Below are 12836 nucleotides of genomic sequence, written 5' to 3' on the forward strand. Positions count from 1 at the left end.
CTGCTGTGTGGGGAAGGCCTCTCCGCCCAAGGGTCTGAGGCTGGTACCTCCCTCCAGTGCTTGCCAACCGCTTTGTCCTTTCTCTGATGGGGCAGAGACTCTTGCTGAGGCTGAAGCCATCAATTACTGAGAGCGCCAACTGTGTTCCGGGTACCAGGTTTAAAGTTCGTATTATAGGGCCCATTAAATGCTCTCACAATAACAAGGTAGAGGTTTCTTTTTTCTGTTCTAAAGAGAGATTTAAAGATTTAGAGAAATGTTTGGCAGTTATTTCTAAAGTTTAAACATACACAACCCTATCACTCAGCAACCATTCCTGGGTTCATGTTTCCTGGGAAAAAAACTGGGTATGCGTCCACTTAGAAACATGAACAATAGATAATGTTCATAGTGGCTTTATTCACAATAGCCAAACTCTGGAAACTACCCAAAGGTCTATAAGTAGGAGAATGGCGAGACAAACTCTGGTGTGCTCACACTATGGAATAATATATAGCACTAAAGAGAACAAGCTATTGATACACACAACATGGTTGAATCTCACCAGGATGAATGGGCACAGCGGCTAAGCCAAGTACAGAGAGTACATGCTGTCTGTTCCCAGTCACAAGGTAAGGTTGAAAAACAGGCAAAACTCATCTATATATCCTATCACTAGTTACCTCTGGGGATGAGGCAAAAGGAGGAGTGAGGTAAAAGGGGGTGGGATAAAAGGGAGCCTTCTGGGGGGATGGAAATACTCTGTATATGTGAGTGTTGGGTATATGGACTTGTGCATATGTAAAAAAGCATCAGCTGTATACTTAAGGTTATACTTTATACTGTAACTTAAAAAAAAAAAAGACATCTGAGGGGTTAAGAGCTTTTACCAAGATCACATGCAAATGCCTGAGTACATACCTGTCTCCAAAGCCAGTGCTCCCAAACTGAATCGTAGGAAGATGCCTGAACACTTTTCAGATAAGATTTTATTACTTTATTTGGTAACCTTGTAGATATTTCACAACATTCAGCATTTACAAAATGTTAATATCGCACTTGAATTCAACTAACTAATAAAGCCAGCTCTGCCTTGTTTAGCCAATTCAGAGTGAACACTGATTGGTTCAAGAATTACTCTTGCCTGCTATTCACCCCAAATCCAGTGACCCCATATCTAATTCTTACTGGAAGAGCATTAGGAGTGTGGTGACTCGCTTCCAAATGCAGTCATCACCCCTGTTTTTGCTGGACCTCACAGGGCATTAAAAAAATATATAGCTTCGTCAAAAACACAATGAGAAACTGTCTTAGTCCATTTGGGCTGCTACAACAAAAATACCATAGACTGGCTGGCTTAATTAACAAATATTTATTTCTCACTTCTGGAAGCTGGGAAGTCCAAGACCAAGTTGTTGGCAGATTTGGTGTCTGGTAAGGTCCTGCTTCCTGGTTCATAGATATAGTCTTCCTGATGTTTCCTCATATGGCAGAAGGAGCAAGGGAGCTCTCTGGGGTCTTTTTTTCTTCTTCTTTTTATTCTGGGGTCTTCTTTAAAAGAGCACAAATTCCATTCATGAAGGTGTCACCATTATAACCTAATCACCTCCCAAAGACCCCCCACCTCCAAATACTATAACGTTAGGGATTAGGTTTCAATATATGAATGGGAGGGGGCGGACATAAACTTTCAGATTATAGATATCAACCATTAGGATGGCTATTATTAAAACAAATAGAAAATGACAAGTGTTTGGAAAGGATGTAGAGAAATTGGAAGCCTTGTACATTACTGGTGGGAATGTAAAGATGCTGCATCTGCTGTGGAAAACAGTATGGTGGTTCCTTAAAAAAATTAAAAATAGAATTGTTATAAGATCCAGCAATTCCATTTCGGGATACGTACCCAAAGAGATGAAAGCAATGACTGGAACAGATAGTTGTACACCCATGTTCATAGCAGCATATTCACAACAGTCAAAAGGTAGAAGCAACCCAAATGTCTATCAATGAATGAATGGATAAACAAAATGTGGTATATACATACAATAGAATATTATCCAGCCCTTAAAAAGGAAGGAAATTCTAACACACGCTATGACATGGATGAACTTTGAGGACAGTATGCTAAGTGAAATAAGCCAGTCACAGAAGGAAAATACTGTATGATTCCACTTATATGAAGTATCTAGAATAGTCAAATTCATAAAGACAGGAAGTGGAATGGTGGTTGCGATGGAAAATAGAGAATTTGTGGCTAATGGATAGAGAGGTTCAGTTGAAGACAATAAAAAAGTTCTGGAGATGAATGGTGATGATTGACAACAATATGAATGTACTTAATGCCACAGAACTGTACACTTAAAAATGATTAAAATTTTATGTTATATATATTTTGTCACAATAAAAATTCTGACCTATGTGGTTTCCTGACACCTTTGTCAGGAAACCGAAGGAGAGAATGACCTCACATCTATGGTATTCTTGCTAAAACTCATAACCATGAAGAAACACCAAACAAACCCAAAATGATGGACATTCAACAGCTGTCCTGTCCAATACAGTAATCACTTGCCACATGTGGCAATTTTAATTAAAATTAAATAGAGTGTAAAATTTATTATATCGACCCCACTAGCCACATTTTAAATGCAATTTTCATGTGGCTAATGGCTGTCATCATATTGGACAGCACAGATATAGAGCATTTCTATCATCGCCGAAAGTTCTATTGGACAGTACTGACCTATAGAATAACTCTCCAAAAATGTCAAGGCCATAAAAGACAGAGACTGAGAAACTATTCTCGATTAAAGAAGAATAAAGAGACATAACAACTGAAAACAATGTGGGATCCTGGGTTGGACCCTAAAACAGAAAAAGGACATCAGTGGGACAAGAGAAGTAATCTTACTAAGGCTTTTGGATTAGTTAATAATATTCTATCAGTATTAATTTTCTGATTTTGATCATTATACTGTGATTATATAAGATGTAAACATTCGTACTTTTTTGCAACTTTTTTAAGTCTAAAATTACTTCAAAATGAAAAATTAAAAAGTAAAATAAAATGTTAAGATCTTCTTTTGATCCTATCTGGCTGTTTATATTATCTTTTACTGTTGATTGCATTCCACTCTATTTCATGAGTAGAATTCACTCATCATTGTCCATTTATTAGTGGAAAGGTGAGTCCAGAGAGTGATCTATAGACCAGGCTGTCCTTCCCTGCCCCAGGGAGGGCATTGGAGCCCCCATCCCTAGTAAAACTGATCCCCAGGCAGGTGGCCTGTGTCTCCAAGCCAGTGCTCCAAGGAGGATTGTGGCTACTGTGGCTCGCATGTGATGACTCAGCAATCACCAGCTCATGTTTCCCCGTAGAGAGCAAAGTCAGGCCAAATATAGTGCCAGAAGGCCCCAAAAGGGGACATGTTCTCATACATGAGTCCCTTCAGGGAACTCTCCAAGACTAAAAAACAAAATATAATACCTGACTTTACAACCTTCTTTCAAATAAGTCTTTAAACTGCTATTCTTTAAACTATTTTATATTTTCATAATGTCAGTTTTATTGCAAAAAAATAATATATGCTCTATAAAGCCAGGGAAAAAATAATATATGCTTATAAAATTAATATGGGGAAAACAGACATGTTTGATGAAGGAAATCAAAACCCATACTCATAACGCCACCACCCAGGAGGAATTATGCTGGTGACACTCTGGTGTCTTCTAGTATTTTCTTTTCTATAAAACAGGACCTCTGAGTCCTCTGGCTTCCTGGAGTCCCCTTTGCCTTGACCAGCCACACGAGATTGTTTAAGCCATGATCTGGGACCTAACAGGGTCGGGTATGAGCCCTTACCTTTCAGGGGTCTCAGAAGGAGGGGGCTTAGATCATGTCAGATCATGGGTCAGTCCCTGCTGCATCTGGCTGCTCCAGGCCTGTCAAGCCCCTGTGGTCAGCATGGCCTACTCATCAGCCTCAGAGCATTGTGTTGCTGGTCACCTGTCACTCAGAGGCTGCCATCCTGCTATTCCTTCCCAAAAACAACTAACGTAAGTTGCTTGGCAACAGACATTTAAATGGGGGTTGGCAGGAAACAGGGAAATGAGTGCATGGGCAGCATAAGCCTTCAAAGTTAGATATCAGAGTTACTAAAATTCACGGACCTCCCCCAAGGCAGAAGACTTTTCTCTGGCCACATGCCTTCATGACCCCAGTGTCCTACCACACTGGCGGTGCCCTGTTTGCTTTCAACCCCTCTTGGTGTCTCTATCCTAGGGCCACTCGCCTAGAATCTCGAGCTCAGTGCAGAAAACAGAAGCCACCGTAGGTATTTTGTGCTTGGAAGGGTTTTGTTTCTTGAAGCATAATTTACATTCCATGAAACATATCTTAAGTGTACAATTTGATTAATTTTTATCCAAGTAAATACCTGTGTAACCAGTATCTAGATCAAGATATAGACTATTTTCCTTCTCCTCAGAAAGTTCCCTTGTAATCCTTCTTTATCAATCTCCACCCCTAATCATTATTCTGATTTCATTACCATAGTTTAATTTTGCCTGTCCTTGAATTTAATATAAATGGAATCAAATAATACATACTGTTTTGTGTCTGGTATTTCCTTTTCTACCCATTTCAGCTTTAGCAGATCACCCTCCTATAAAATGAAATGAATGAGCTCCAACTAATCAGAAAAAAGACAAAGCAAAACAAAAAATACTATGGCACCAGAAGTACAACACGTAGCAGCGGGGAGCGGGGTGGGGGGAGAAGAGTAAAACTAAAAAACAGTGAATCTACAAAGGAAAAATGAGAAACCTAAAGGTTTCCAGACTAGTTATATTCTCACAAATTATTTAAAGGGAAACCACAATATAAGTGCTGTGACCACTAAGAAATAATTTGTAAAGTCCAGGGGACCTGTCCTCATTTTCACCCTCCTCTGTTTCAAAGCACAAGCAATACTGTTAGCTCTTCTTATATTTAAAATATTGTTATAAACTTAAAACTTTGTTTAAATACAATACGTACTCTGAGAAGCCAAATATCAAGATGATGGTTTCATTAGTCATAAAACATCCCAATGGAATTAATATAAATTTTACTCAGTTTTAGTTATTGTTGTATTCAGTATTTTGTTCATGTTACAGAAATCTGTGAAGAGGGTGAAAAACTTTAGTCCAAGAGGGGTAAAAAGTCTATATGAAACTCATCTATTTTTAATACCATCTTTAAGATGGTTAAGGCTATTGTCAGAATAGTCTTAATAATTAAAACTCTTTAGAAAGCTGATTGTTAAGAATGTACACATCTCACGAGATGTTTCTTCCACTCTCACCACACTACACTGTTGTTTACACCAAGGGTAGAAGTCTTTCTATACCAAAATATTATATTAAAATCACATTTCTGAACTCACTTGGAAAAAACTACTGTTTAGGCATTTTCCATGGTTTCTTACTGAAGTTGCTGATGTATGCATGGGCAGGACAATCTGTGGAGGACCATTAATGAATCTTTCACTTAGTTGAAAGCCTACAGGCTTGGTGGTGTCATTTAAAAGCTTGTCCAGTTGTTCAGTCATGCTCTTTTCACAGGTCTCACAGAAACTTTTAATTAACTCTTTAATTTGTTCAGCACACTGGGTACCCTTTCTTTCGGTTAAATTTAGACGACTTCTGAAACCAAAAATCTCATCTTCATCCACATTGTCATCACTATCTTCTGAACATCTGTTTGCTTTATCACACTTCCAATATGATTCTGTTGAATGAAGAGACGTGTTAGTTCTGCAATGTTCACAGGAGGCTTTGGGAAAAACTCCTGCAGAAATTTCTTAATTCTGTCATAATCATTATCTGAGATGAAAAAGCGTCAGATTCAATATTCACTTCGTCGTCAACAGTCTCATTGTCTTTCTCCTTTTGTTCATCACTATCTTCAGTGTCTTCGTCCTTGACTTCACCTTTCTCTTCTTCCTCATGACGTGGGAACCTGGGCATCCAGAGGCCGCAGTCCCACTGCCCACAGCGCGCCACTTGGGCCTGAATGCCATGTTTCCATCCTCACTGCGTCTGGTACCTTTCACTCGTTTTTGACATCCATCTATGTATGCTGTTGCATGTATCAGGAGTTTGTTCTCTTTCATTACCTCCCCCAGCTACCCGGTAGCTCTGTCTCAACATCTGGTTGATACAGGAATGCTGAGACTTGTTCTAGATCCTGACAGCTTTGTGTCCTTGCTGCCAGCAGAAGTAGCAGCAGGAAGAGGGCCTCTGCTCCCCAAATCTCTGATGGGGCACCTAACCATTGGACCTTGTTTTATAGTCATAACTCCAGCTGCAAACGAGTCTGGGAATTTAGTTTTTTGTTCGTTTGTTTCACTTTCCAGCCTGTCAAATATAGAAAAGCACCCTGTAAGAAGCTAGAGGGAGCCAGTCGTATCAGTTGACTTTGGTGAGTAAAAATGCTACCCCCGAATATAACAGCAACCATTTCTTTAGCTCACAATTCTGCAGTTTGTTGATTTGGGGCCGAGCTTAGCTGGGCAGTTCTCATTTTATCTGGACTCACTCATGCCAATTCTGTTGGGAACTGAATGGCCTAGGATGGGCTCAGCTGGGATGGATCATCTCTGCTCCACATGGTCTCTCATCCTCCAGTAGGCCAGCCTATGCTTGGGGAGTGGGGGACAAAATGGTACATCACCTCTGCCACATTCTATTGGCCAAAGCAAGTCACAAGGCTGAGCCAGGTTCAAGGAGAGTAGAACTAGACTCCCTCTTCCAGAAGGTAATGAAGAGCCATGTTGCAAGGGTGTGAATAAAAGGTGGGATGAAAAGTCAAGGCAATCTACCACACTAGTCTGCAGCACCCACCATACCTCCCACTCCCAGAACTAGCCAGCAAATCCCAAGTACCCTGTTTCTTTTTTGTGCAAAGCAACAAGAGTCCCCGTACCTTACCTTTTCTGTTCCTTCATTTTGTCTTGTCTCCTGGGTTCCTTAACTTTATTTTCCAAGTCTTCTAATTAATTTTTAATGTAAGCAATAACATTTTTATTTTCTGAGAATTCATTCTTGTTCTCTGTTCTTCCTGTCTTTACTTTATGGATGTGATATCTTCCTGAATCTAATTACTGAGAATAGCAATTAGAGAGCTTTAAAAACAAAATGACTCTCTTATGTCCCCTGCGTGGTTTTCCTCTGAAATCACTTTTTGCTATTTGCTTATTTAGTTTCCCTTTTGTGTGGCAGGCTTTACCCAAATGTCTGGTGAACTTTGTTTGCATTAAGAATGAAGCAATAAAAAGAACTAGGGAAATTCTATGCACATCCACTGGCTGACCTGCTTTTGGGAGGACCAGGTGGAGACCACTTGCAGAAGAGCCACTACAGGTCAGAACACAAGGATTTCATACATGGGGCTGTTCTGTTTCTTTAGAACATGGGCGCTTAACCTGGTTCTGGCCAGTGATTTTTGTGGTAAAGTTCATGGGCCAGAACGATGGTTTTAAAAGCATTTAAAGAAACATAGAGTTACTAAAAAAAACAAAACAATTATATTGAAATACAATTATCATTAAACTATTAAATGTTTGTTTCAATAAATATTTAAGTAGTGTTATGCATAAATGATAATACGAGGTATCTGCATCAACTCTATGGTAATATAAAAATATCCATAATTTCTTTTGGTGACCAAGTCTCAGATTCATTGCTGTTTGTGGCTGACATCTAAAAATGAAGGAAATTACAAAAGGCATACTTTTGGGGGGGAGGTAATGCACATCTTCATCATCTTGACTGTGGTGATGGTTTCATCGGTATACACATATGTCAAATCTCATCAAATTGTACACTTTAAATATGTATAGTGATGGAGAAATAAAGAATCCTACCAACAGAAAGATCCCCATGCACCAATATATATAGAAAGAGAGAAAACACTAGTATTGAAAATGCAATTGGATTATAAACATGCAGGTACTTCAAGAGACAATATAGTCTTACAATGTATTTTACACTTCTTATCCAGTAAAGTAGAAGAAAAATCAACAAAAACTCTCATCTCCTCGAGAGACAAATGAATGAAACTTGTGATAGTTTCCTGTCCACTTCCCAAGAGATTCCTGAGTTAATTTCAGAAGTTGGTGAATAGGGTTAAAAGATAAAAAGGCTTGCATTGTGAAATCCAGAGACTGGGTTTATGTAATTCCTGACCGATCAGTTGGGCCTATGATGTTTTTAAGGAGTCATCCTAAGGTGAGGGAAGAAGCAGCTACCTCCATTTTTTTCCTACCTCTCCTTTATTAAACAAACAAACAAAAAACCTATTTATCCGGACAGCAGTTCATTGTATGCCAATTGTACTTCATAAAACTGTAAACGTTTTCTAAAAAAGGAAATGCTAATTTCAGTTGATGATTAGTAGAAAGATAATTTTTTTTCTCCTATCTAAGTTTGCAGAATCCTCTAAATTCCATCTGTGGATTCCTTGAAGGTATGTGGCTCCCAGTTCCCATTATTGTCCCAATAACGCCCTAATAACAATTTTTTTCCTGATTCATGATCTAGCCTGTGATCACACAGTACATTGAGTCATTATATTTCTTTGATCTCCATCTGAAGCAGTTCCTTGGCCTTTCATGGCCTTGATAAGTTTGAAGAGGACAGGCCAGAATTTGCCTCTGTTTGGCAAATTCTGTTTGGGTCTGCAGTTTCCTTCTGATCAGACTCAGGTTAAGCATTGTTGATGCTCAGAAGTGACGTGTCCTTGCACATCATGAGGCACCAGATGTCTGTCCCATTATCAGGGATGTTCACTTAAGTGACGTGTCCTTGCACATCACCAGATGTCTGTCCCATTATCAGGGATGTTCACTTTGCTCACTTGGCAAAAGGAATGCCCTCCAGGTTTCTCCTCTTTAGATTTGTTTGTGTATCCAATGCTTCAAAGTCCAATATTCGAAATGTCAGAGTTGGAATAGGGAAGATTTATTGATTGAGAAGGCACTAGCTCGAGAAGACATGGATCCTGAACACTTCTGCAAATCCATCTTAAGAGCACCCCAACTCAGTTGTCTTTCATGTTGAGGGAGGGAGGAGGGGTGGGGCAAGAGGTGGGTGAAGACCCTGTAGACAGCTAGGGACTGACAGCGATCCAAAGAAGAGAACGTAATCTCTAATTCTTTTTGTTTCTTGTAGGTCCATTGACCAACTGCTGATCTGAGTCCAGTCTTGAGGCTCCTGTAAATCTTTGATCAACGGTCATTATTTTGTACATATTTCTCCACCTCTTCAAGAGAGGCGTCTTCCGACAAGGGGCTGTTTTTACAAAATATTCAAGCCTCAAGCAGAATTCCTCTAGTTAATTGGCATATCTATAGCAGGAGCTATAAGCTTGAAAGCCATAAGAGAAATGCAGGCTAGAATTAAAGTAAAATCACAGTAAGTAGCATTTCACTCTGTTACAGAATTACCGTTTCCCCATTTTAAATTAATAAGTAATTCATGGAAAAGTACTTGAGGCCATGTAAAAATTCGGTTCCTCATCAACCTTTCACCCACTGTTTTTAGCATCTCAGTATAGTTCACAGGTCTTCTTTGTACACACCCAGTGTATTTCTAATTATATCTGATTCTAGGTATTATATATTTTTGGCCTTTATCCTGAATGGGACCTTGTCTTTCATTATATTTACTAACTCATTATTATTCGTGGGCATAGGTAAGTTATTGATTTTTGCTCATTACTTTTGTTATCAGCCACTTACCTAAGGGCCTCTCTGAGTCAGGGAAGGTTCCTTTCTTGGCCAGGACTTACTTTGTCTTTATCGCGTGTATATTACAGGACTAGATGAGCGAGAGACCTGTCAGAGGGTTTTTTGTTTTTGTTTTAATTAAAAATTATTGGGGCAACATTGATCACAGGGCTGGTTTAATATGTTTAACATATGGAAATCAATTAATGTGATACACCACATAAACAAAATAAAGAATCATATGATCACATCAATAGATGCAGAAAAAGCCTTTGACAAGCTACAGCATCTATTTATGATTAAAACACTTAGTAAAATAGGTATAGAAGGAAAGTACCTCAACATACTGAGATCATATATGACAAATTCTCAGCTAACATTATCCTTAACCGAGAAAAGCTGAAAACCTTTCCTCTTAGAGGAACAGGATAAGGCTGTCCATTATCAGAGGGTTTTAATATCCTTTTACTTCTGGTCAAGTCTCAATCCCAAGCAATGCCCACAGTGTAGACACTGTTCCCAGCTCTAGCTTAATGTGGAGTCTTTACTGGTCCAAATACTTCTGGACCCTCAAGCTAGCGTGGCTGTATAATTGGAGTAGATACAGAAGGTGTCATTCCATTAGGAGGCTTTGTAAACCCAGGTTATTGTTTCACAGAGGGGAGGAGTTCTGACCACTTCACTCACCTTTCCTAAGGGCAGAAATCATAGGCCTTTGGCAATTTCCAGTCACAACTCTGCCCTTTTTCAGAACACTGAGGGGAAAGATCATTCCTATCCAGAATAGTGGTGTTGAAGGCAAGCCAGCCTAACTTAAGACAGGAGGCCTTGTAGCAGGAAACATGAAAATGCTACATAATTGCTTCCTTTGCTGTCAAAAGCAGTTTATCATTTGGGAAAGAAACATATGGTCCTGGGCTGTCATCCTTGTGAGATAACAAACTCAGTCTATTGTTTTCTATCTGCTTCTCAGGAAGAAAAAAAGTTGTTAGACGGTGATATTGCAAAGTCCCTAGCCACAAGGTTCTCCTATAAACCACCTATTCATTCGTGTATTCGTTCATTCACTTGTTCAATATATACTGTGTGCCTGTTACGAGTCAGGCGCTATGCCAGATGTTAATGTAGAAAGCAAGAGAATGGAAGTTATAACCTAATAAGGAAAATAAACATTAAATTTAATAACACGAATAGATGCAACGAGGGGTGGAGGGGTAGAGAAGGAAAGGCTGTAAAAAATTATTACAGATTTCTATGGCCATGCCACTGTGAACATGCCCGATCCCATCTGATCTCGGAAGCTAAGCAGGGCTGGGCCTGGTTAGTACTTGGATGGGAGACCACCTAGGAAGACCAAGTACTGTAGACGTAAAAAAAAAAAAAATTAGTACAGATTTGGTGCTTCTTTTATTTCCTATGCTTTTTTTTCTTTTTCCCCTTCTAACTTACTCTAACAAGCACCGTCCAACATGTGCCAGTTAAGTGACAAATGTTCACTTCACAAATGTGCTAGGTATCTATACAATGCACTTTTCAATGTATTGTTTTTACTGTTTATTAAAGGAAAAATTATGAATGTTTATTAAAAAACTATAAAAAAGATGTCACATCATGTACCGTCCCAGATAAAAGGAAGAGTAATACCATCAAACTCATTTAAAAAAAAAAAAATTAGTGCAGCTATACCTGCCTCTTAAGGGGGACGTATGATTTATCTCTGAAAGGAAATATCTTTTTATGGCCCCACTTACAGACATTAGTGAGAAAGGAAGCCTTGCCTGAGAATTTAATCATATCCCATAGGAGTTTGTGATTTCAAAGCAGAACTAAAAATGTGCTTTAAGCTGATGAAGTTGGAGCCCCAGAACACTCTATATCTTTCTGTTTAAGGAGGCATAGCTATGCCATCAAATGGCTGGCCTGGAACCAGGCTGGTTGGGGAGGATCCCTACACTGCGCAGTATGAACAGGAAAGGAGTGAACGGTAATGAAACGAGGGTGCTGGAGACCAGAGGGCGCAGGAGGGAGCAAGGGAGTTACTGCTTAGCAGGAACAGAGTTTCTGTTTCAGATGATGGAAATAGATACAACATCGGGAATGTACTTAATGCTACAGAACTGTACACTTAAAAATGGTTAAAACGATCAACTCTATGTTATATATATTTTTATAAGAAAAAGAATAAAGAAAAACAATTTCTAATAAAAAACTTAAAAAGAAGGACCCTGGGAAGTGGGAGGGACTAGGAGTGAGAAGCTCCCCCTGCCCCACCCAAGGGAAATCATCAAGAGACTCAGGAATAAGAACGTCTAACAATCAATCAATCTTAAGTTTTTCTGTTCTGTCGTTCTTTAAGATAACTCTCCTCTATCTACCTAAACTTTAGGAAAAAGTCTGTTATTCCCAAATGTCTGCTTCTTTGGGGAAGAGGCATAAGACCTACATAAATTAACTAAATGTTAAACCAGAGCCTACAATGTGCTGCTGCCAGACCACGGGAAACATTTCTGCTGGAATTACTAACAAACCATTCACCTATAGTGTGAAAGAAAAACAGGAAAATAGAGTCTTTAAGTCATGGACCCTACTCAAAATAAACCCAACCATTCATTCCCTACAGCCAGAACCATAGGGAACCTATGGAACAAAGGCTGAGATTGCTAGCACACCTTTCACATCGCATACCCACGCCTTTCAGCCTTTCACGCTACATACCCTATCGTCAAAGGAAAACAGGTAAATAAAGTCTTTAAACTGTAATTCGTAGAAACCAAGAATGATATATAAACAATTCCCAGAACACTTGGGGTCTCTGTCTCTGTCTCTCTCTCTCAGCCCCTCTCACTCTCCCTCTCAGTCTTTCTCAGTCCTCTCAATGTGTGCATGTTATGTCTGTCTCTCTGCCCCTCTCAGCTCTCTCCTCATCTCTGAGAGAAGACCATGCTTTGTCTGTGGAGCATTATTCCTTTTCTAATAAACTTTCCTTTTGTCTCTAGCTCTGGTCAGTGCTTAAATTCTTTCCTGAACTCAGTCAAGAACCCTCTCTCTCTGTGCAGGACTTGAATCTGTACTGCATCAAGGGGA

General features: G+C 39.4%; 1 protein-coding gene and 1 pseudogene across 1 annotated transcript in view; one reads left to right on the forward strand and one right to left on the reverse strand.

Annotated features, from left to right (window-relative positions):
* Positions 1 to 961: 961 nt before the first annotated feature.
* Positions 962 to 12836, reverse strand: part of AP5S1 (adaptor related protein complex 5 subunit sigma 1) — a 20936-nt gene continuing 9061 nt past the window's right edge. The window contains exon 4 of the transcript XR_003043091.1: positions 962 to 1530. The gene's annotated coding sequence lies outside the window, so the exon portion shown is untranslated. The remainder of the gene's footprint in view (positions 1531 to 12836) is intronic.
* Positions 11003 to 11121, forward strand: LOC112471062 (annotated as a pseudogene).

Source organism: Pteropus alecto, unplaced genomic scaffold, assembly GCF_000325575.1.
Source record: "Pteropus alecto unplaced genomic scaffold, ASM32557v1 scaffold45, whole genome shotgun sequence".
NCBI classification, from domain to species: Eukaryota; Metazoa; Chordata; class Mammalia; order Chiroptera; family Pteropodidae; genus Pteropus; species Pteropus alecto.